The sequence below is a fragment of the Pteronotus mesoamericanus genome, unplaced genomic scaffold (assembly GCF_021234165.1).
Source record: "Pteronotus mesoamericanus isolate MK-2021 breed Mesoamerican mustached bat unplaced genomic scaffold, CSHL_Meso_final contig_116, whole genome shotgun sequence".
Taxonomy (NCBI): Eukaryota; Metazoa; Chordata; class Mammalia; order Chiroptera; family Mormoopidae; genus Pteronotus; species Pteronotus mesoamericanus.
The window spans coordinates 25765145-25789176 of NW_026555027.1; the positions used below are offsets into that span (position 1 = coordinate 25765145).

A 24032-nucleotide genomic window follows, 5' to 3' on the forward strand; every position below is an offset into this window, starting at 1 on the left:
TATTTAAACATCTCCATGAGTCAATTCAATGGCACATGACATGTTATCATATTTGTGAATCCCACTGTAGGTCTAATGCATGAAAGTAAGTTGAATGTGACTCAAATTTCAAACTGCCCCATTTTGGCCAATAATTTTTTATCCAATGTTTTAATACAGCAGCCACGGCTCTCCTCATCCTTCAAACTGACCCTCAGGTTCTCCTCTAACAGCACCGCATGGGGAGAGGGGTGAATCGGACAAAACAGGAGGGCGAGCGCACTGCCTCGCTCTTACCCTGAGAGGAAGGGCCCTCGGCGGAAGACTCTCCCAGTTCCTCATCTGTGGAAATAAGAAGGGCTTAGGACACAGGTGCCCGTGAACGATCCCTCATTAGCCGCGCCTCACCCAGTCCAGCTTCTCGAGTGGAGCGCTGCAGCCCCTACTGAGGGCTGACCCGGAGTCGGGAACTAAGCTGGAGTCATTATCCCCAAGATAAGGCTTGGCTGGCACCAGCCCTCCAGGGTATTACAGAGTTAGAGAGAGAGGACGTGAAAATGGGAGTGACATCTGATTTCAGGCACAAACTGGAATCTGAGTTGAGGCATTGTTTGCAGGCTCTGACTCAGAATGTGGACTCCTTCCGTGGGGCTCCAGGCCCCACAGGACCCAGGGCCCCCCCACCTCCCCGCACTAACTGCCCTCCAACCACTCCCGGCCACTTCTCCCGGCCCTGACTCAGGGCCTTCGCACTTCCCATCTCCTCCCTCAAATATCCACGGTGCTCGCCCCCTCACATCCTTGAGGTCTCTGCTCAAGAGCCATCTTAGCTGAGAGGCTTTCCTGCTGACCCCTCTAGAACAGGGCCCGGCTGACCCGCTCCCTCTTCCCCCTTTATTTTCCTTCAGCACTGCCCCCTCCCCACACTGGTGGCCTACAGTTTAGCATTTCTGCTTCCTGGCTCTCTCCCCACTGGAACGTAAGCTTCCTGAGGACTGTATCTCTAGGGCCTGGTAAGTGCTCAATGACTGTTTTCTGGATGACCAGAATTACATAATCCAAAAAATATGCTACGAAAGGGAACAGCGCTGAATTTTCCTGTTACCTACACTGGCCACTTGGGGCCTGACCTTGGGCTCTCCAGTTCTGTAACTAAGTCTCTCCACGCCTCACTCATTCCTCACCTGTTCAGTGGGGGTTAAAGTAATACCACTCCCACAAAGTTAGGAAAATTAATCACAAGTAGGGAGCCCTTAGCAAGCCCTCAGTGTGTGCTACCTATTATTAACTATTATTCGCTATGGTGATGAGTAGGAATCATTGAAAAACTGAAGGATTCTAAAGCAGACAACAACCTTGTCACCTGGGGTCAAATGCTTGGTTTCGTACTTTAAAGGTCTGGGCAACCTCTGGGATGGTCCCCCAGGGGAAGCACAGGCACTCCTCCACACGTGTGTAAGGTCCTGTGCCATCTACCACCAGTGCCCGGGAGGTGCGGTCCCTCCCCTAGGGCGGAGCTCCGGCCATTCACACAAGCTGCCCAATCTCTAGACTAGCAGAGCCGTCCGGGGCCAGGGAGCGGGGCTGCAAGAGAGAACCAACTTCAAAACACAGCATTAAAATGCACAGCAAAAGGGGACTGAAAGTATTCGGATCCCGGACTCAGGGTACTGTAGATGAAAAGGTTCTGAAATACTGACCCAAGTCCTGCCCAACACAACCCGCCAACCAGATTTCCTCAGCCACTGTCCTTAAAGGATCATTAAATTCTAAGTTATTGAATGGCATGGCATCTCCACTGTAGTCCATCCACAGCCCGTGTTTTCCTGCCTGGCTCTTTGCCTTGGGAGCAAAGGCAGGAAAAGAGGCGAGAGAATCCTAAGCAGCAGGCAAAAACGCAGACTTTGACCAGGTCTTCCTGGCCAAAGCAGAGAAATTGATGCAATTCTCCCCAAACTATAAGCCACAGCTTCTCTTCAATCTCCATGACTCTGATGGAGATCTCAGAGCTCGAGCCTGTGAGTAGGGGCACATCCAATCCCGAGGAAGATGGGTGGGCCCCAGTGCCGGCCACGCACAGGAGCAAGCATCCCAGGGGCGGCCCGCCTCCCCCTCCATCTGACCAGTGTGGAGGGCCTTTTCACGAAGAGTAACCCCAGAAAGAAGGCAGGGCCCTTTGCATAAACCTGGGGCTCTAAGAGCAAGCATCTTCTGCCCACAGAAGATGTCAGAGCACTTTCACTGCCAAAGGACATCCGGGTGTCTAACCCAGCCATAGGACCCCACCCCCGCACACGCCCTGTCAGGCCACGCTGACCCCAGCCTGCCACCCAATTCTGAGCCTATCTTGAGCTTCACTGACTCCAAATGCCTTCCATGGGGGTTGCCTGCCATGGCCCAGATCTGGCTGCCAGACCACAGAAGTCCTGCCTCGGGACTCTGGGTCCTCAGGGCCTTTTGCCCAGTCAGTAGCCAAGGGCAACAAAGACGTGACCCCTATACACAGCTTTCTACTTTAATTTCTGCCCTAATCCAATCTATGAAGGCTGGACTTTGGACCACATTTTGAAGGATGAGATAAGCCATTATGTATACAGAGGACTGGGAGGGGGAGGGCTGGTTCACGTTTTCCTTATGGGTATCAGAATGTTACATGCACCGCACAAGGGTAATACAGAGACACCATATTTCGCTGTGTATAATGAGCTCCCAGGCATATGCACAGCCACATTTTTGGCCCATGCTCAGGGGGAAAAAAAAAAAAACCTTTGTTTTAATTTTTTAATTCAATTTTTTGTTTATTTATATTTAGATACTTGGGGGTTTTTTGTATTATACAGGCATTTTAGCATTTATTTTTTAACATATTATGGTACACAAAATTTTGTGTAACAAATAATTACAAATCACAACAACAGATATATGAGGGACAAGAAATTTTAATGGCTACTACCCCATGTATAATGCGCATCCTTATTTTTCACCTCAAAAATGTGGGCAAAAAAGTATGCATTATACATGACAAAATATGGTAAGTACAGGTTCTTATCAATACATAACAGAATTGCAAGGAGCTTACAACTGCCTTCAGAGGTTCCCACTGGGAAACTGCAGAGCGAATTAAATACAGAAAGACTTCTGAGTGAAGAGGCTTTATTTATCTGAAGTGTAACGAAGAAGCCCTCCAACTGCCTTGTATAGTATCTGTGTTCATGGGCAGATCATATTCTAAGAACTGGGACAAAATCCTACAGTATAATCAAATCAGCTAAAATATAAACTTAAGTCACTTACAAAACTTTAGACGCAAACCATATTTTATATTTAGAATCTATGTCCTTAAAAGTGGTTTCATACTCAAGTTGCTCACAAATAGCCAGAACAGCAAGCCAAAAACTTTAAACCACAAATGATACAACATTTCCAGCAGCAAGCTGTTTACACTGCGATAATCTGCGACCAGCGGCCACGGAAGGAAGCCAGCACCGATTGCGGTCGCACTGCATATTGGATTTGGTCTCTCAATCTTCTCTCCTTAAGGAAACTGTGAGAGCGGAACCTCACATGCAGAGACTTAGTATCAGGGCAGGGAACACAGCCCCGTATTCCAAGTGTGGTGAGTTCAAATTTTCAGAATGTGTAGAAGCTGCCTAGTGTTTAACTCAGTTGTGCACAGAAAAAGATCGTGAACAAGCAACTTGCAGTTTAATCCCAAAGACTAACCTTCTCTTTCTTCCTTTCAACAACAAAAGATGAAATTCAGAGGAAGGATATACTCACTTGTTTTTTCTGTTTCTGGCTCCTCATTATCTATAAAATAAAAAAGGGTCTAAGTCAGATTCGTGACAACTAAGAAAACACAGGCTCATGGGAGAATAGGTAAAATGTTTGCTTTTCATCAATGGCAACAATTTCCTGTCTTTCTTCTTGAGCTCATCCTGTTTTGCCTCTTTGCTTGCCAACTAGAATTAATTCCCATGTAAGGACTTTTTCAGTACTTTACACAACCATGCTACATACTAGAAATTAGTAAGTCTTCAAGTAATAAGTGATATGTGCATTACTTTAAAATAAAGATCAACATTTGTATGTTTTGTTTGAATTAAAGAAACAGAGATATATATCACTTACCAGAGTCACTTTCAGAGGTGCTCTCGGAACTGCTGTCCTCTCCTAAATAAAAGCATATGCCAGAAGCACACGACGAGTAAGAAGTAGGAACTACTTTAATTATACATATTATAAAATAGAACCAAAATTCAACTAATTTCTTCTTTGAGTCAGCTCCCAAGTCCAAAACTAGTCTGGTTCACATAAAAGGGGCTTGTTCTTCTTTGGAAATGGATAAAATAAACTTTAGCCATTTAACTATGATCTCAGTTCACACTCTGCCTGCAATCATTTTACGTAGCTGTTACCCAATAAAATGTCCTACCCAGCCCTGACCTGCCCCTGCTGCTTCCCGTCTTGCCCCTGCACTTGAACAAGGTTCCTAGGCACAAGTTCAATGAAATAACAGCACAGAACCCTGGAGTACAGATGCCACTTCACTGAAGCGCAGGGCAAACTTAGTCCACGTTGTTCAACTACGACTGAAAGCAGCGGTTCCCAAGAATGCCCCCTTCACTCCCTCACCCAGGTGCAGCGCCTCTGCCCGCCACAACCAGACAGCTCGGGTGGGCTAGTCTCCCTGCTGCCCCCAAAGGCCCGCTCACCCCCAGGCTCCCAAGGCCCGCGTCCTGCCCAGGCAGCCCTCCACTCCCCCCGGCCCCCCGGCCTCTCTGAGTGCCCTCCACTTGCCTCTGGGCTCCTCTCCACCTTCCACCCCCAACTACCCATGTCTCTGGCCCCACCCCCACCCCTGGCCTCCTTTCCACTGAGAGCCCTGGCAGGAGGGCATTCCACCTACCCCCAATCTGTGAATCCACCTCCCCCTCCAGGGCCACCCTGGGCCTCACCTAAACAAACAGGGGCTTAGAAGGAGGTGGACTTCCATGCAAAAGAGGGAAGTCATGGAATGGGCTTGGGGGTTGTCGGGGGTAGGTGGCCGTAGTGTCTCCTTCACCCCATGCCTGGTGCCATCTCTTGAAGAGGGACAGACTGTCACATTCCAGAACAGGTGGGTGAGTCCTCCTGAGGCAGCCTCATCCCACACTCAGGACCAGGAGCCAATGAGCAATCACATGGAAAGCTATCAGCATTATTCCCCAATCTTCCCTCGCCACTCAGAACTACGGACAAGACCAAGGACTGGCAATAGGTACGTGGAGGAAGGAAAAGATTTGAGAATCATGAGAATAATAAGAGCAGCTCATTGAAGCCTTTTTTGAGTGTTAACTATGTGCCACACACTGTACACATATTTACTCATTTAGGCTTATTTACTCATTTTACATATATAGCTATGTGTTCTACATATGTTTGCGACAGTGCTTTACACATATTTACACATTAGTCTCAGAACCGCCCGATGAGGTAAAAGCTGGGGCCGTCAATGCGAGACCGCGACAGTCACCCCCTCCCCCAGGAAATCTGGAGCAAGGACTTCAACTCAGGCAGTCTGACCCCAAGCTTCCAATTCTTAACCACGTGGTTACACTTACAAGCATGCTTATTATTCTTTAGGCAGCTCAGCCCCCAGGAGGTGGAGACTGGTTGGTTGTGGTGGGGGAAAGGGAGCAGGGGGAGGCTCGTGTACGAGCGGATACCTGAGAGAGCAGGAAGCAGTCGCTGTGTAGGGACCCGTGGTGGGAAAGCAAGGTGACAGGCCAGGGCCCTGTGCTCCAGGGCTGGCAGCACAGGGCAGTGGTTCTCAGCCTTGGCTGAACGTGGGAGTCTCCGGGGAGCTCTCTAAACACAGCCGTGCCTGGGCCTCTGTCCTTCTCAGAGGCTCTGATTTAGCTGGTGTGCGGTGAGGCCCACACAACAGTACTTTCTTTAAGGCCCCCTGCTGATTCCAATGCAGCCAGGGTTGAGAACCGCTGGCCTAGAATCGCCCCATGTCAGCCGAGCCCTGTTCCCCAACTCGCACCCCGGCTGATCGCCACTTCTTCCGCCACACCTGCAGAGACGCCTTCCTGCTGCCTGGAAACCTTTTCCCCAGACCCCGCCTGCAAGGCCCCTGGGTACCCACAGAGACCCAGCCCAAGTGTCACTTCTGCACAGTCTCTCTCCGCCCTGCCAGGTTAGCTGTGCCTCCTCTGTGGTCCAGCCTGTGGCATTTCTCCCACCGCCAAACAGCGGCTGCTTCTTCACCTGCTGGTCTGTAAGCCCTGGAGGACGGAGGCCACCTGTCCACCTTCACTCCCCAACCCAGCCCCCCACTCAGCTACTCTAGGAGTGAGCGCCTCTGTGCATGGACAAGTGCTTGGCCCAGTTTTAAAGTGCCAGGCAGACCCTCCGAGTCCCCTCTTTGGTCTGCTGGTTCCCTCTGTGAGTGACACCTATGTAATTCTGCCTGGACCAAAGCCTCTGGGGAGGCCACTATCTGCCCCAGGTGCCCAGGAGACAGAGTGCCCTTGGGGGGAAGGGGGTGTGTGACTCTGGGGCCACCTTCAGTCCACCTGACCACTGGCCCTGGTCCTCGGACTCCTAGTTCTCTCTGCGCTCTCTGCACCTGGCACACAACAGGTGCTTTTTTAGCTATTTTCATTAATGGGTCACATTCATTCCTAAACTTCTATGACCGACACTGGCCAACCCTGTTACCCCAAAGCACTAGGTAAACCCTCCCCATATTTGTGCAAGGACGAGCTTGGGGGGGCAGGGCCTTTGCTCTCGGATTCCAGTCATGTGACCCACTCCCGGCTCCGGAAGCAGCGCTCTACACTTTACCACCTCTGGGCCTTCGCACCTGCAAGTCTCCTCAATGAAGGCAATTCTTCCCCGCTTCTGCCCTGTTACCCCAATTTACCACCTCCTCTGGGAAGCCTCCCAGGCTACCCCAGCCAAGCATCCACCACCCAGGTGGGCTCACAGAAGACCCTGTACTAGGTTAGAGCGGCCAGTCTAAAATGACCTAATGCTTCATCAGAAAAATTCTCAGTTTCGCTAAGTACAGCTTTATTACCAAACTTTAAAGTGGTTAATTTCATGAGAACAGGTAATCATAAAACTTTAAAATGTAGTCAGCTCTTTCAAGTACAAAGACAGAAGTCCCTACTTTTCACTCAGATTGTTTGACATGAATTAGAAAAATAAACTTTAATTTTTCATACTACGCGTTGGTTATTTTATAAAAATTTCACTGGGGCATTTACCAATATTAATCATATCCCTTACCTGATTCAGAGTCCTTTGAAGTATCTAGGTTGGAGCTGGGGCAATCTAAATGATGAGAAAGAAATAAACGTTTCAGAGTGTAAAAACAAGCATAAACTAAAACATTATGTTCTTCTTTAGTAAAAGCCACTAAACCAACAATAATAGAAACACCCTCTGCTATAAATTAAATCACCTCTTCAGACCCACAGCAGCCCTGCATGTCAAATTAATGCAAATGACACCCTATACTCAGGGGGGGGAAAAAAGATTTATATCAAGAAACCTTAAGTCTTTTCCAGTAGAGGGAGAACAGAAAGCCAACAAACGAGATTTAGATTTACATTTGGTTGTTTCTTTGATAAAGTCTGAATTTTGTGCCAAAATAGCTGCATTGGTTCTTTGATCGGCTCAGCAGCACCCTAAAAACATCCCTGGCAATTAAGTAACTTGACACCAGAAAAAAGAAAAGCACCTGGTTGCAAGATTTTGTAACTGAAGGGCAGACAATGCTGCTTCCAACACCAGGCAAACACGAACGGGTTGAAGCTAAGACTCTGAAGTTGGCAGGACTATGTTGAGACCAGACCAGGGAAAGCCATGAGTGCAATCAGGAAGAAGTGGCATCCCTGATTGTTCTCCGACAGAGAAAGACATGAAGACATAGGTGACATAAGAGCTTCAAACTGGAATGGGCCTCGGTGGTCCCCAAGATGTTCACAGCAACTGGCAGGCACTGACTGATGTCCAGGATGGGTTAGACTCCAGAGGGCCTCACATTGAGATGCCACAGCAGACACCCAGGTGTGAGGTGAAGAGAGTCTAGGCCAGGGTGAGTGGGCACGGGAATGAAGCTGCTACAGATGACGGGGAAGGATAGGGTTGCAGAAGTTACCTCCGACGTTAAATAAAGCGAGAACATTTCTGTGTAGGGAAGGACTGCTCCTTAGTTACCACGCCCTGGGTCTCTATTTATGCCATGCTCCATGAGGCTGCCCCAAAGAACAGGACCGAGCCGTCTTCCATCTCCCTCGTACCTGGGACATCCATCCACACTGGGCTGGTGAACGGCCGGGGCTTCATTACTGGTTGACTCATTGCTCTGGGTCTGGCCAGAAACTACTGTTCCCTCAATTTTATAAACATTGACTTAGTGTCTACTACTGTGTGACGGGCACGCGGCAGGAATTAGGAGAAAATCCATGCCCCAGAAAGCAGCGTATGGGGTAATGCAGTTGTGAGGGCAAGGAGAAGCTGTGTATTAGACAAATCACTACAAGAAGTCACAACAATACAAGACGAAATTAGGCCGTATTTTGCTGGTCCAAGGGAGAAACTGAGACTGATCACTGAAGACGAGGGCTTCAGCACAAGTTCATGAATCTGGTTGAGCTGAAACAAGTGTTAGAGGTGAAATGCAAGGGAAGGGAGAGGAAGCTCAGGCAGAGAGAAAGAGGGGCGAAAGCAAAGCGAGGGGTGGGCTTACTGCGGTGGGAGGTCCAGGCCAGCAGCGTGCAGCCGCAAAGCCCACCAGGTCCGACCGCAGGCGTGAGAGAGGCACGGCACCCCCACGCCCTGCATGTGCCGGCCAAACATGACAGAATCCTGTCTTAGATTGTAATCAGGATACTTTTATGAGGCAGCTTATTATTCCACACTGAAAAAAATGAACTCCAAGAGGGAAACAGAACTTGCAAAGGATGGCCCAATGGTAGGCTAAGAGGGCGTCCAAGGCAGCCCGCCGTCAAGTGAGTCAAGCGACTCAGAATCCCGCCTAACGTGGCCTCAGAGCCACCCTCCAGAATGGCTCGGCCACACAGCGAGGGACAAGGAGAATGGGCGAAAGCCAGACACAGAGCCCCACACACAGTTTACAGACTTTCCAAACAAGCAGCTCTGGTCAAAAAGAGGACATGACCAGCAGCAGTCCCACGCAGAACCTAGATGCAGACCCAGTTTATTCCTTTAATACGAGAGATTTTATTTGACCCAGGGCCAGGCAGAGAATTGCATTGCTATTTTCGTGAAGTATATAAAACTGATGATCACACTCAAGTATTAAAGATGACGCCTAGTTTTTATGGACGGAAAATTGATAGAATTCAGTTAATAATAACACTTCACTAAACTTATTAACTTAAAATAAAGTTAAAAACATTAGACCCTGAGTTTAAGAGGAAGGAGATATAAGAGCATTTACATTCTATTACCAAGTTGTGAAAAGTTACAAAGGCCCAAATCCTTTACAGTTCACCTTTTAAAATATCTGGTGAAAAAGAATCTTAATTAAGTCTAAAAAAAGTTATATCCCATCATCCTAACCTAATGATCATTTTAACACATTTCACAAGTCAGTGAATGCATGAATGTAACAAAGCAATTGCAACCAGTAAGTTAATGGAGAAATCATTTTCTAAAACTGCAAATATTTCATATAGTTTTTCAATAATAACTAAGAGTACCATACCTTTTTCTCCTGAAGAGGCAATGGGATCATCACTAGATAAGAAAAGAAAAACAGTTTTAGAAACTGATACTAATTTTATACATGATACTTATGAAAACCTTCAACATAATCATTGTATTCTGTTTCTCCAGGAATGCTGCAGACTAAAGAACTCCCCCGACCCCACAATTCTCTCCCTGCCCCCTCAGCCTCCATGGCCTGACTCCAAACGGCGCAGGTACAGGGAGCTTATAAAGCGTGCCCTTGAACTCTCTGTCCTGGGACACCTCCAGGAGCAGCCAGCACACAATCCCTGGTTCACAGCCTTGCCTGTCGGCCTTCCTGGGTCCTGCCCCCAGTAACACGATCCCGATTGCCCATCCCGCACTGGCCCACAGCCCCTCCACCTGGCGCCCTCTGAGAGCCTTGCCCAGGTCCCCCTTCTCTCCCAGGCCTGCTCATTCTGCTTCTCTGGCCTCTCCCCTCAGCAGCAGCACGCCTGAGAGACGGAGGGCTCAGAGAGCTCCCCTGGAACTGAGCCGCCCCGCGCCTGGCCGGTGTGCCTTCCTCAGCACTGCCTGAATCCCCTCTGCCCTTCTCGAGCCAGTTTCACAGAAGAACTCCTCCCACGTTCCCCCTCTCCATTCTTGCCCAGACTCAAAGCCGTCTGGCTTCTGCTCTCCCAGGCAACCCAAACCACTCTAGCTAGAGCCACCAATGACAGTTGCCCGGCAGGCCCAATGCGCTTGTGGCCTCTCTCTCTCTCCCCCCTCGGGGCTCCTCCATGGCTTCCAGCCCCCTCTCACTTGGTCTGTTCCCAACTCCCCTGTCTCAAGGGACTCTCTTCTCTCCACATGCTCCATCTCCTGGCTCCCTTGGCCCCAGCCTCCTGGGGACTGACATGACCCAAAATCACACTGTGCATCGTTCTCTTACTGCTCCTCACTGCCACGGTGCTCACCTTCATGTCAACGCTTCAGATCCCAGATCTTTCCTCCTTCCCAGGTCTCTTCTCTGAGGTCCAGAGGCCTGGAACCGGGGGTCACTGAGCTGCGTCCTGCACACCTCTCATATCTGTCCCCACCTCAACATGCACTGTTCCTGCCTCTTCAAGCGCTCTCTCTCCTCTCCCTCTCCCATTGGCTCTCACCTGGTTGGTTGATTATAATTTCCTCTTAATCATCACACATGCCTGTGTCTCTCTCTCTCAGCTCAGCCCTCATGTGACCTTTGGCACGGTGTAATCATGGCTTTGCTTATACCCTTTGGTGGCTTCTCACTGCTTCCTGGCTAAAGCCTAAGTGCCTTGGCACAGCATGCAAGGACCTCCACACTGCTCCCTCATCTCCCTCCCTGCCTGCTCCCTCAGAGGGGAAGATCTTTGTCCCAAGTACACCCCGCATATCATACACACTCATTCTCTCTCTCTCTCTCTCTCTCTCTCTCACACACACACACACACACACACTACTCTACAAAGCCCCCCAGGGCCACTGCCGGTAGCCTAGCAGATCATGCATCCCAACACTGGGGGCTCCGTGGACATGTGCTGTGATGCTGGGGTACCCCCCGGAGTTGTGTGTGCACACAAGTGCCAGCCCTGCCCTCCCCCTTGATGCCCAAACTGCTACTCACCCTTTAAGAACAGCATTTCTCAAGATGTGGTCTGAGGACCATCAGAACCCTATTATTGGATGCCCACTATACATGGTTTTTCTGGGCCCACTGAATCAGAATCTTTGATGAATAAATAAAAAGGCAGGAAGAAAACAACAATGGTGTTATCTGCACTTATGGGTGTTGAAAAGCTTTATTTTCTCATTTAATCACCTCAATAAGCCTATGAAGGCTATTGCAAATGCAGAGACTGAGGCTCAGAGACACTAATGGAATTCCTCAAGTCACACAGCTAATAAACTGACAAAGGATGTCTTTGATCCTAAGCCATTGCGACCTCAAAGGCCACGTACTTGCCGGTACCATGTATTCCCTCACTCCCCACTTCACCCCCAAATCCCGATTCTGTCCTCAGTTTAGTAAAAGTAAACCGAGGAAGAAAACAGCAAAAGTTGCAAAGCGCTTACTCTTTCCCTTCTTCGCTACCTTAGTAGGGAACCTCCAGATTTTGTAAGCCTCCTTGACTCAAGATACTATACTGGTAAACTTTCCCAGTATATGGTATTTCCCCAGTTTCGTGATTTTAAGAAGTTTATGTATTCTCATTTTCAGAGCTAAATCCTTGTTTTTTAATCCTAAACTCATTCAAAAGGTCAGACAGTGTCAGTGAACCTGAAATTGGGAAATGCTTCAAGAAACTGAAAAAGGATAAAACATGGTTCCCGATGAAATGCATAAAAGAACCAATCAACCATGACATCTTTTTTTCCTCTGGACTCATACCTTTTATAATGCAGTTACCATGCCTTTCAATTTTAACGTAATTATGAGAACATGGATTGAGAGTTAGCCATTCTTATTTTACAAAACAGGTCTGCTTAAAACCCACTGCTGTGCCCTCAATGACAAAAGACCATTTTTCTGTTAACTGGCACTTTCATAATCCCCTTTCTACAGCTGCTTATCTCTATTTCCAGACATGTATACACCTGCTTAGATATTACACCTTCTGCTGAAGCCCAAAAACCTCTGTACTAAACGTTTATTTTCTCCATGAAGCAGACAACGGTAAGTGGCTTACGAAACAGGATTAGTGAGGCTGCCACGTAGATGGCCAGCTCTCTGCACAAAACCCCCAACAGCGCAGGGGAGCGGGCTCAGCCCCGATGAGGAGGAGCCTGCCCACAGGCGGCCTGGCCTCCCCGCCCCCTCATACAGCCAAGCAGAGGAAGCAGGCCCTGCAGGGCCCACGGGGACCTTGCCACTCCTTCATTTTGATCAGGACTCAGTCACTGTTAGGAGGTGTAACTCCATGCCTATCAGCGTCCAAGCCCCGCCTTATTGTGCCTTTCCCTTAGCAGGAGGTGGGGGAGGAGGGGACCCTGCACCCCCGCACAGCAAAACCTCTGAGCTACGACAGGACTTAAAGAACAAGCTTAAGACTTCAAGGGGGTAATATTAAGTGAGGGAATTTATTGCATGTTTCTTGAAAAAATGCGGATTATATTAGAATAGGTGCAAATGAGTAAAACAGACAAAAAAAATCATGGTTGGAATTTAGTCATGGCTGCAGCAAAATGAAACCTGGAGCAAAACCAAACCCTTGCATATACAGAGGATGTTAGTGCTCCCAAAGCACTTTCAAACCCACTGTGTGCACTGTGTGCTCCTCCCCGTAACTGCCGGAATGCAAGGCAAGCACTGCCGTGCCCACGTGCGGACGCGGACACCGGCTCTCACAGCTGTCGCGTCAGGCCGCCAAACCCACACGGGCTGGTGAAGCAGGGAGCTGGAACGAGGATTCCGAAACCCTGCTCTCTGAGGGGGCCTTTCTGCCCATCTCTGCACCACGGCTTAATTTTGCACAGCCCAGACGGGCTGGCATTGGGTGTCAGCATGAGTTCACACAAATCTGGCTCAGTAAATAATAATTCTCCAGTTAAAGACTTTTAACAATGCCTAAAGTAAAAACGAAGCCGTACCATGATCGTAGCCAGTATTTATTTAATGTTTACCGTGTGCCTGAAACTAAGCCAAGGACTTGGCTTGTATCAATTAGCTCATCACAACAATCTTTCTGGTGAACCAATATTATTCCCATTTTACAGATGAGGAAATAAGGCCCAGACATCTTGGGGAACATATCCAAAATGCCAGTCCATCTGATTGCAATGCCCAAGCTTTGCCAGTACATTTTATAAGAGCAAAACACTTACCAGTCTCTCTTCCTAAGGCTCCTACTGCCTGTGAAGGTAACTCTCAACTACAGTTACATTACAATAACTAATATAAAGTTATCAAGCATAATTAAATCATAATAAGCCCCAAATCCTCCTTTAATTAACTTCACCAGAATTAAACCAAGTAATGTCTTACTTCTTTTAGCCCCTATCCATCCTCTAGGAAATAAGCCATAAGTAGTAAATGAGTTCAAGAAAGTGAAAAAGAGTGTCTTTATATTAGTCACAAACTAGAGTTAATCTATATAATCACCAAGTAGTTGTACTTCCCAGAGCATAATGTTAACGAAAGTAATGTTCTTTATAATACAGATCTTTTTCATAAGCTCAAACTAACAAACACCTAACTATTTACCACAGAGCAGGTGCTATTCTACATAGAAGGGGACATAAAAGTAATACATATGACACATGAACCTTGTCCCCAGGAGGCACACTAATGGATGGCAAATCAGAAAATGTATGATGCAGGAAAAGCAAAATAAAAACAAATGTAAGCTCTAGTATTAGCTCAGAACAGGCTACGATGAACCGGGAAGGACTGAGCTCTTATGCTAAGAACACAAGCACATTAACTGCAAGGCGAGTTAAACTATGATGCTAAGGCCACCTTGCATTTTCAGAGTACAACCATACCCCCAACAGGATTGTGTCAGAAAAGTGTGAAACCTACAAGGGACCTACAAGATCCTCCAAGTCTAGTTAATTATTTTACAGAGGGGCAGATGGGACTCGGGGGGAGGTCAAGTGACTGAACACCCAAGACCACAGAGCAGGTTACAAGCAGAGGTAATCTTACAACTCGTCTCAGGCTCTTGGCTCCCGTTATCAATTCATTTCACAAACACGTATGAATTGCATGCTAGGCACCAGTGAACAAAGCAACTGGGTCTAGGCCGTCGAGAACTACCAGAGAAACGGTCAGCCTGATGGGGAAGACTCTTCCTGTATGTGAAACAGAAAGTGCTTTGCGGGAGGACGAGAGAACCCAGTGAAGGCTGAGAAAACGGGGAGGAGAAGTGATATTTAAACTAAGCCACAGAGGATAAGCAGGAACGGTCAAGAGAGGAAGAACCGCTGGGGGTGGGAGTAGGGGGAATGGGGTGGGATCCTGCCTGAGGCAGGAAGACGCTGATCAAGATCCAGGAACAGGAGGAGAGCAAGAGTGGTCGGGGGAGTGGGGCAGGAGATGAGGAAGGACAGAGAAGTGGAGAAGCCCTGAGTGACCAAACTGATGGCAACCCTTCAGTCTGCTGGGCAGTCTCCAGGAATAACTGAAACTTGAGAGCAGGGAGGAAGTCAGTAGGTCCCAGGTCCCAGAATCTGCCATCTTCGACATCATGCATGGAAACACACAGGGACGGCCTGACCCTGTGCAACCCCCTGGCAATCTGCAGGTTCAGACAGCACCTGTGTGAGTCCCAAAGGCCCAAGCATTTTCCTAAAGAAAACCTCCCTCCCCCAGGCCCCACAAGCCAGTCCGCCCTGCTCAAGAAGTAGACTAGATGAGAAATCCCTCTCAGGAGGAAAGGTAACTTTAAAAGCACACTTTGAAGGGAAACAGCCTTCATTCCGAATCAAGCTCTGGAAGCCAACACCAGAGCCACCCCCATACTGGCCAGGACAGAAGGACTTCCTCATGGCCGAAGCTCTGGGACCAGGCCCTGGGGTGGATCGGGGACTAAACAAGGGGAAGGTGGGGGGTAGAGGGGCAGGTTGGAGAGATGTAAGAACCCTGAGCTGCCAGCCATCAATTCCCTTAAGGGACAATTCCTGAGCCAAGCTGGCTTCCCATCAGCAGGCAGTTTCTTTTCTAAACACCCCAAAGATCACCACTTCCAACCAACATGACCATCATAGAAGCCATCCTGTGGCTTTTTTTCTTCTACGTCCAGTTTCCGGAAGGAGAGCACAGCTTCTGATGCTTCTGAAGGTACTTAGCTCTGGCCAAGATGGGAAATCCACAGGGCTGGCTCTCCAAGATGGCTCCTCCACCTGCTCCTCTTTCTCCCTTTTTCTCAGTCATACCAGGTCACACTGGTAGCTCTTTGGGTTTGAAAAGGCTACAGGATTCATTGCATCACTTGTAAAAGCCAAAAGCTGGAAAATGCTACCATGCTCATCAAGAACGGAATGGATGAACAAAATGTGGAAGTCATATAGCGGAAGACTGTAGGCCATGGGAACAGAACTGCTGCACGTAACTGTGTCTATGACTCCCACACCTGTAGTGTTGCACAAGAGAAACCAGACACAAAGGGGTATAGAATGTGTGATTCCATCTGGATAAAGTCGACAAGCAAGCAAGCAAAACTAATAGCTGGTTCCTCAGGGGAGGAGGGATATGACAGTAAAAGGCATACGAGGGGCACTTCCAGAGTGCCATGTTCTATTTCTCAGCCTGGGTGGTGGTTACATGGATGTGTTCAGTTTGTGACAATTCATTAGGCTGTAAACTTAGGATGTTTGTGTTTTCTGTATGATTTGTATACACACACACACACACACACACGAAGGGTTTTCAGCATCTTGGGAAAAGTATTTGGGGCTTTAGCTTTGTGGGCCATGGTTCTATATGGAGGATGTCCCTGGAGGTAGTAGGGCCCAGTGAAAGGCCGGTTGCACTGGGGATATGGCCTAAAACACAGCGGCGGGGGGCGGGGGAGGGCGGTGAGTAGGCAGGAATTAGGAGGGGCAGTTTTAGACTTAGTCCCTTCTTCCTTCCTGTAACCATCCACGAGATCTCTGCCTAATGTACTACAAAGGGAAGTGGGGCCAGGAAGGAAAAGGGCTGGAACTAGACTGGCAGGGAAAGGGGAGGCAGCAGGACCATTCCCAGCAGTGAGAGGACAAGGAGCGGAAGAGGAAGAAGACGCAGGAAGAGAAAGAAATCCTAAGTGCCCAGGGTGGGCAAGGAGAGCTCACCTGCGCCGCGGCTGCACGGGCTGGGCGAGGGTTGGGGTGGGGGAATTCCAACTCATCCCAGTAGAAGGGATCCCTTCTCTGCTCTCCTCCCTGAGCCAACATTTGATATACAATGGAATTAAAAGTTTTATTGCACTGCTCTGCTTCACATGAGTGTGTGTGTGCACGCGCGCAGCCAAGGATTCCACGTCCCCAGCATCCAACACAGTTTGGCATACAGTTTGCACTGGGGAAAAAAAAAAAGTTCATTGGACAAATAAATGACTGGATATTGTATAGTTAGATATAAGATAGAGTCTCTAGTCCTCAATACTTAAGATATCTGTAATAGCAGCTTAACTGGCAAAAAAAAATAAAAATGTGGGAATGACTAATCAGTGTGGTAATTGTGCAGCTACCAAAAATCACAAGCAAAAGCAGCAAACATCTGGAGGGTGCTTTACAGTTATGGCACATTAACAACATTTTCCCTGAAGAGACCAAAAGATGGGACAGTGAACTAACAAATTTTGATGGGAAGGGGTGGAGAGAGTCCACCTCTTAAGAGCAATACTAGGAAGAGCTGGTAATTCTGAGCAGCCTGGAGCGTTTGATTAGCTCTGTTTGTGTAAATAGCTGTGTTAATTTCACATACTATATTTCAATTCACATTTCCTCTGTATCATTTTTTAAGGAAAAACTTTAGAGATGTTCTCTTTCACAATAATTCACAAGATTTGCTGCTGAGTGACACTTCTGAGAAGTGTGTTTGATGTTCAAAGTAAATCCAGTTAATGTTCCTGTGTGGCTTTTTATTCATGCTCCTAACAGCAAGGAAAAAAAAAAGACACAGCTTATCTTCCTGATTGCAACAGTGTTTTAAAGAAAAGGACAAGGAAAGAAAGAAAAAAAAATTCTGCCACCCTGAGAAAGGCTGGGCCAAATGTTTACTGATCTAGGAAACACTGAAGTGGGAAACTATTAATTAACATTGGCATCCTCTTCTTCCTCTAGCTGTTCCTATAAAACTTTGTTTTGCAGTTTGTCCCAAAACTAAATTCTCTGCAGACTGAATTTCTGCTGAGCATTCCTGCACTGCTTTGGGCCCCTTCCTCCTAGCACCTACTGCAGTGATATTACTGAAAGGATGTCTTTTACAAACCACCCACCACCAACTACCAAACACTACTTCCAGTGGTCAAAGCCTGCTTTTGCGGAGGGCGGTGGGTACTGCTCAGGGACGGGACAGCCCACAACACTCTCAGAGCTTTCCCAAAATAGTTCTTAATAAAACATTCTCAGGCAAAAAGCTGCTTTTAAGGGTCTGTGGGACACTGATGACACGGGCAATTTTACATTAACAGCAGAAATCCTTCAAGCAAAAAGTTCTGTGGGGAAAACATTGTGTTAGTGCTACTTGGGAGGGTGAGGGGCTGACGGGAAAGGCGGCGACCTTTGCATGGGAACTAATCCGGCCCGCCATTCAATCTATTTAAAAGTCGGAGGCCAAAGTGACAACGGTGTTCAGAAAAAAACTCAAGCACCTGCCTAGGGCCCCAAGTCCTCCTCCAGGTACAGAGGGCGCAGGGACTCCGGAGACCTTAAGTCCAAGAGCTGGGGGCAGATGAGGACAGAAGCCGGGCCTCGGGAGGGAAGTCACCCACAAAGGCGGGAAGGGCGCGATTCCACCACTGAGCGCAAAGGAGGGACCGCAGTGCGACCCTCCTCCGCCCGCCCCGCCCCGCCCCATCTCACCCTATCTCACCCCACCTCACCCCACCTCTTGCCCGCCCGCACCAGGATGTGAACAAATCACGCTCACCTGCGGCCGTGGCCGCGCGGCAGGGTTCCAAGCTCGGGGAAAGCAGCGGCAGCGCGGGCCGCAGCGCCGCCTGTAGGCCCCCGCCTCCCGGCCCGACACCCAGGCCTTCGGAGCTGCGCGCCGCCGCCTCCCGCGCCGGCACCTGCGCGCGACCCCGGAGCCGTCTATCCTACCCAGGTGCGGCCGCCGGGCCCTAGGCCACGGACAAGGGGCCGTAGTCGGGCAGGGGGTGCATCGCCTCCCCATGCTCCGTACCCCACGCGGGGCAGGTGCCGCCGTCGAAGGGCTCTTTGTTTGAGCGCCCGGACCGGGGATGCCGGGGCAGCAGAGGACCCCCTCGCTCCGCATGGTCAAGGGCAGGGTGTCCGGGTGCTACAGAAAAGCAAAGCCCCTCCGGCACGCGGCAATATTGGGCCCAGAAGCGCCCTACCCCCCTCACCCCGCTCTGCCCTGTCTCCTTCCGCCCACCTCCCAGCGACCCCCAGTCCTGCGGCCGCGCTCACCTGCTCTCCGGGGCCACCTCGCTGCAGCTCATGGTCGCTCGGCGGCCAAAAGGGAGCACCACACACCCCCAGGGCTCGGCGCCCGCCACGCTCGGCAAGGCTGCAGGAGGGGCTGCCCTGCGCACCGGGAGGCGGCCCACGCTGCCGGGGATGAGAAAGAGGAAGACGAGCAAGAGAGGAGCGAGAGCTGCCGGAGGAGGAGACTGGGCGGGTGGGGCGCTGGGCGCGCATCTGCAGCCGCAGCCGCAGCGAGGCGGCCCCGGCTCCGTAACGGAAACGCAAGCCCGCTGGCGCACGGCGCGTGCACGGTCACACACTACCGCCGCGCCGCGGCTGCGGGTCAGAACCGTCGCGCTGGGGGAACTCGGTTTGCAGAAATAACGCCGAGGCTTCTGTGGAGAAGGGCCAGTGCCGTTCTGGAGGGGACAAGGCGCTCACGTCACAGTGATTGGAGTTGGATACTCCTGTATCTGAGGATTTTTACTGAGGATCACGAACCCCCCGCACAAGGGGTTCCCAGATTCGCTTCTTAGGATCTGTAAACCCCCTTGAAATTCAATCCCAGGTTTTCTATCTAAATACAAATGTTTAGAATGAGGACAACAGCCTTCATTGGATTAAAGAGTTGTGTGACTCCCCACCCCCACCCCACACTGTAAGGATGGATGGATTAAACCACTGGTTCCCAAACTTTGATGCAAATTAAATCACCCAGGGAGTTCTTTTCTTTTTTTCTTCTTCTAATGTTGTATTTATTTCTTAATTTATGTATTCACCATAAAAACTTAAACAATTTATTTTTAGCATCTGAGTTTTAACAGCATTTTGGTGGGGATTTTTTTTATTGTTGTTCAAGTACAGTTGTCTCCATTTTCCCGCCACCACTTCCCTCTGCCCCTCCCTCCCCACACACCTCCCACCCTCAATCCTTTCCCTTCTTTTCCCCTGTTACCCCTCTCCCATCTCCCCTCTAGTTACTGTCAGTTTGCTTTTTATTTTAACGTTGCTGGTTATATTTTGCTTGCTTATTTCTTTTGTTGATTAGGTTCCACTTATAGGATAAGGTATTTGCTTGTCTTTCACAAATACCATATGATCTCACCAATTTTTTTTTTAATTGGGATGCCTGGAATGTTATCCCAGACTAAAGTAATAGGTAAAGTGGGATGCAGACATCGGTATTTTTAAAAAATCTTAGGTGCCCTGGCTGGTGTGGCTCAGTGGATTGAGAGTGGGACTGCAAACGAAAAGGACGCAGGTTCAATTCTCAGTCAGGGCACTTTCTGGGCCACAAGCCAGGTCCCTGCTTGGGAGCTTGTGAGAGGCAACCCATAGATGTCTCTCTCCATCTCCCTGCCTTCCCCTCTATCTAAAAAAATACAATAAAAATCCCAGGCAATGTCAATTTGAAGAAAAGTGCCAGAACCCCTGCTTAGACTGCTGGCGATCCTCACTGTACACTGTTTTTCACCCAATTTTTCAGCATGATTGTTTGCTTTCTCAGTGGAGGGCTGTGTCCACATGGGTTTGTGGGGAGCCAGGATGGTATGTGCCTTACTCAAGAGAACTTCAGCATCCAGGTGAGCCTGAGTTCCAATCCCAGCTCTGTGCTTTCCTAGCTATAGGAATTTGAGCGCATAATTGAACTTTTCTCAACTTCAGCCTTCTTGGGGGGGAAAAAAATGGTGAGGTGTCCTAGGAACTGATATTTTAAAATTTGAGATATAATTGACATATAACATAGTTTCTGGTATATAATATATAATGACTCAGTATATCCATATATTGTGAAATGATCACAATGAGTCTAGTTAACATTCATCACCACACAGTTAAAATTTTTTCCTATAATGAGAACTTTTCAGATCTACTCTGTTAGCAACTTTCAAAATACAATACAGTGTAATTAATCCTAAGGAATTGTACATTTTTTATAAGCTCCCCAGGTGGCCCTTTGCAGCACCTGTTGCACACCCTGGTTTGGAAGGTACTGGCCCTGTCCCCCTTTCCCTCCCCCTCATTCGCTTCTCAACCAATTTTGTGACATGGTCCCCCCACCCCACTCCCCACTCTCCAGTGAGCTTGCAGCTGCTAGACTGAGGTACCCTTTTCCGTATGCCACTCACTCACTTGACCATTCTCTCCTTCCTGAAGTTCTCCTTTGACTTCCAGGAGGCCTGCATGGCATGATAAGCAACTGAGGCAAAGAACTGAAGCTCTTGATCCAATAGCCTGTAAGAACTAAAACCTGAAAACAAGCACATAAGTGGACTTGGAATTGGATCCTTCAGCCCCAGTTGAGTCTTGATGACTTCAGCCTTGGGGGACAGTTTGGCTGCAATCTCATAAAAGACCTTGAGCAGCAAACACCCAACTAAGCCACTTCCAGATTCCTGGCACACACAAACTATGAAATAATAAACATTTGCTGTTTTAAGCTGCTAAATTTGAGGATAATTTGTTATGCAACAAAAAATATATATACAAAAAGGAATAAAGATTCTATAGTTAGTGCAGTGGATCACATCATTTGTACTTTTAACTTACATAAATTCAAGCATACTGTACAAAAGAGGAAGAGAGAACAATTTACAGTGTTACCAATTTTGCCTGCTACTCCAAGGAAATGAGATGGTGAAATGAAAGAGGTGGATGTGGTTCCATCCGTCGTTCGGTGTCCCATTCCTGGACATCTCCCGTAGAAGAGGAGGTCTTGATACTGGCTGTACTGCTCATATTTTTAAATATTTAATACAATGCTAAGTGAGAAGAATGAGGCTAATTCACTGACTTGGGTTCTACATGCAATGTCGTCAAAATGACACCCAAAATTTCCTAACTCACCTGGACCTGAGCACAGGACTCCCCCAAACCAAGAATAACTCAGGCCAGTGTAAGAGGCAGCCCAGCCCTGGTGCCTTGCTCCCGGGAGCTGCCCATGTCCTTCAACCACACCTCCCACGGGGTAAGGAGTCAGTGAGGCCCAAGGTATGTGCCCTGCCAGAGCCTCTGGCCACCAGCACTCCACTTTTAGGCCAAACTCAAGAATGAGAAACCCCAAATTCTCTGTCCTAGTGGTCCTGAACCCATTTCCAGGGTTGCATTGGCCTTTCCCCAGGTTCAACTTTCCAAGGTCAGGACATTCTACTGGAGTGTACATACCAGGCCAAGATGAGACCAAGGGGCAGCTGATTCAAGGGATGTAGATGGAGCTTGTACATGGGATCTGAGTAGTCCACACGTGTGCACAAATGCCCTCCCATGCGGACACAGCCAGCAGCAATAAATATCATTATGTTAAAGGAGACAAGGAGGGTGCCCTGTGGACCCGGAGCCAGCTCTCCTGCTGCTGCTTCACACCAGCATTGGACTCTCAGAACTCAAGCTTTACCTGGCTCTCCCGTGACTTTCCAGGAATATCTGTCAAAGCAGAAGGACAACATATATTTCATTTAACAGTATGTTAGCTTAAGTGTTTAGACATATTGTATACCTATAGATGTCTGTTTGTACTCTAGTCCAGGGTCCCACAAATATAGGAAGATGTGGCCAAAAACCAACCTCTTTATCTTTACTTTGTTTTCCTTTTTAGTTTTGGCCTCTCTGCCTGAGAAAGTAGAGGCCAAGGAATCATTTAAATGGGCAAGAAGGGCAATGGGGTAAAGTGATTGTTTTTCCATCTCCTTTTATCTAAATATTTGTTTACTGCTTTGCCCAACACATTTGGTTCAATCTATGAAGATGGCACATCTTCTCTCCCTGAGGCCCAAGTGGGGCTCGTTCTTGGGAGTACGCGTCGGTGGAGTCCATACTTGGATTTGTGTGCTGTGGACCTTGTTTAACCCTTTCCCTGGGTAATTCATCTCAGTTGGGCATTTCCCTTCCAGACCATTCTCTGTGAATTTTTCTATATATTATAGAAAATATTGTTTCTGTGTGTGTTTGCCTCAAAAATGATATAGCCCTGGCCAGGTGGCTCAGTTGGCTGGGACATCATCTGTACACCAAACCGCCCGTGTGTTCGATCCCCCGTCAGAGCACATACCTAGGTTTCAAGTTCAGTTCTCTGGTGGGGGCACATGCAGGAGGCAACAGATCAATGTTTCTCTCTCTCTCTTTTTCTATCTCTCTCTCTCTCTCTCTTCCCACTTTCCTCTCTAAAATCAATAAACATATCCTCCTCAGCTGAGGATTTTTATAAACTATGTGATATATGTGCTAATTTTCAAGAAGTCAACACAAGAAGTTTTTCGGATGCTGATGTTAGCCAGTGGAAACCTTTAATTAGGTACTCAGGCAACTCTTGGTTTCCTTCCTAAAGGCCATTTCATATACTCTTGGGTTCTGAGCTACCTTGGAGCTTGCAGTTTGTTTGTTTTCTAGAACAAGGACATTCAATTCCTTGTTTACCATACTTTTCAAGGTATGCTAGGACTTGATATGCATCTGCTTCTCTAAGTGACAACACTTGTGGCCCTCTGGCTTCTACTAGAAAGGAGAGTGCTGCCCCCGCCCCACCCTCACAGGTCTGCTGTCAGTAGAGCTCACCTTGGTGTATAGACGTTCACTGCAGCGAAACACACCGCCTCTGATAATAGCGATCTTAGCTCAGAACTGACAGGCTCCCAGCATTGAAGCAAAACCATTTAGAAAAATCTTTATGTAGTTGTAATAGACTGCATGTTTATATGCCTCCAAAATTCTTCTGTTGAAACTCTAACCCCTGCTGTGATGGTACTAGGAGGTAGGGCCTTTGGGAGGTAATTAGGTTTTACATGAGGTCAGAGGGGGCCCCAAAATGTGATTAGTGTCCTTATAAGTAAAGAACAAGACACCAGAGCTCCCTCTCCATCACATGAGGAAATAGTGAGAAGGCAGTGGTCATCTGCTGGCCAGGAAGAGGGCCCTCACCAAGAGCGGACTCTGTGAGCAGCACCTGGATCTCCCACCCTCCAGAACAGTGAGGAATAAATGCTTGTTGATTAAACCACCCCGGCTATGGTATTTTGTTACGGTAACCCAAGACGACTTAGATGCTAGTCTTTAGGCTTTTACTGTTGACAAATGTTTCTCTCTTTGGAGGACTACTCTGCTTCTGTCTTTACCTAGCTTGACTTTTATCTCTTCACTTCATTTACTTCAAGAGACAGGGAGTGTATGAGGAAGGGATTCCAGAAAAGTAAATTTAGCCAGGAAGTTATCATTCCTGTCTCTTACACCCCTTACACCTCCATTGTAGTCGTGGATCAACAGCATTAGGA

The 24032-nt window shown here is 48.3% G+C and overlaps 1 long non-coding RNA gene across 1 annotated transcript; it reads right to left on the reverse strand.

Annotated features, from left to right (window-relative positions):
- Positions 1-283: 283 nt before the first annotated feature.
- LOC129073145 (uncharacterized) lies at positions 284-18926 on the reverse strand. The gene is made up of 6 exons (XR_008529415.1): positions 18772-18926; positions 9707-9738; positions 7261-7305; positions 4111-4152; positions 3760-3789; positions 284-321 (listed from the first exon to the last, which is right to left on the reverse strand). It is a non-coding gene; the product is annotated as an uncharacterized LOC129073145 (long non-coding RNA).
- Between the last annotated feature and the right edge of the window lie 5106 nt (positions 18927-24032).